This window comes from Aplysia californica, unplaced genomic scaffold (genome assembly GCF_000002075.1).
Source record: "Aplysia californica isolate F4 #8 unplaced genomic scaffold, AplCal3.0 scaffold00049, whole genome shotgun sequence".
NCBI lineage: Eukaryota > Metazoa > Mollusca > Gastropoda > Aplysiida > Aplysiidae > Aplysia > Aplysia californica.
Genome location: NW_004797319.1, coordinates 803,478 through 804,928, shown reverse-complemented (window position 1 = coordinate 804,928; position 1,451 = coordinate 803,478).

The following is a 1,451-nucleotide window of genomic DNA, read 5'->3' as shown; positions in this document are numbered from 1 at the left end:
ATGATGATGATGATGATGATGATGATGATGATGATGATGATGATGATGATGATTCAATAAAACAAATATATAACATTTTATAGTTAATTTTTTTGTCTGTAAATCAAGCAAAACTCCCCCTCCTACTCTGCTTTTTAAACAATAATGTTGTTGTTGATGATGATGATGATGATGATGATTGATGATGATGATGATGATGATGATGACGACGATGTGTTATTAGAAGGAAAAAAAGACCCAAAAAAATATTTAGAACGATGATGATGCACCTTCGTATGTGGTGAATTGGTTAGATGCATCCCTGTTGCATGGCTGGAGACCCGAGTTCGAATTCCGAGCTTCGACAACTTTATTTTCGAGTACCTCGTTCTTCCTACTGGGATGGATCCTTCTTATCACGGGTTGGCCCTGACAGTCAGGGTAGGAAACTGTCCTCCCAAAGTATCTAAATTGTGTCAATGGCGGTGTACAAACATCTGCATTTAAAAAAAAGATGTTGATGATGATGATGATGATGATTTTTTTTTTGTTTCCGCCTGGACTCCACGAAGAAATCTTCGAGAGAGAGCGAGGCTCTTTTTCGGCTCCATTGTCATTATACTTAGAGACACCTCCACTCGTTCTCCTTTCGAATTGCCATTGTTCCTGGACATTCAAACATGTTTGACATCCTCCTTTTCATGGCCGCTTCTTCGGTATCGTGGGCTGAGCTCTTCATTCACAAAGTTCTTATTCCATCTCACGCTCCAATGATGGCCCGACCGCTGTCTCGCTAGCTCAACCTGGTCCCCGGTGACATGTGATATTTTGTTCCTGCTTATTGGCATATCTTCCAGGTGCTGGTACTTAGCTCTGCATAGTTGGTCTCTGATTTCCCTCTTGATGATGATGATGATGATGATGATGATGATGATGATGATGATGATGATGATGATGATGATGATGATGATGATGATGAAAGACAAAGACCGACACCAACTCTTACTTTCAAGCAGTGACATCGTGAAAAATAGACATGCTCAAAGCAGTTTGAAATAATGCGTCTACAGAAATATGAGGTTAAAAAAAAAACAACTACCCGAGGCCTGTTCTTAGAATCGTTGTGAGAAACACTTGAGCGTATAAAGCGAGAAAATCGCAACAGCTAATGAGTTTTATTTTTTTCCCTTATTCACTCTAACCACTGTAATTTAAAGTTAACCTTTTATTATCTGCATTGGTGTAATATTGCGCACTTTGGTATATTTAGTATGTGTTTCTGTGTATTTCAATATTTCATTTATGTATGTATGCTTGTCATTGTAACCTAAGTTTCCCTACAGGTATCAGTAAAATACAATTTATATTAATTTACCTATTTATCATTTAATTAATGTAGAATACGCCACCCTCTATCTCTTTCTGTTCCCCCTCTATCGCTCTCTCTCTGTCTCTCTCTCTCTCTTTGTCTC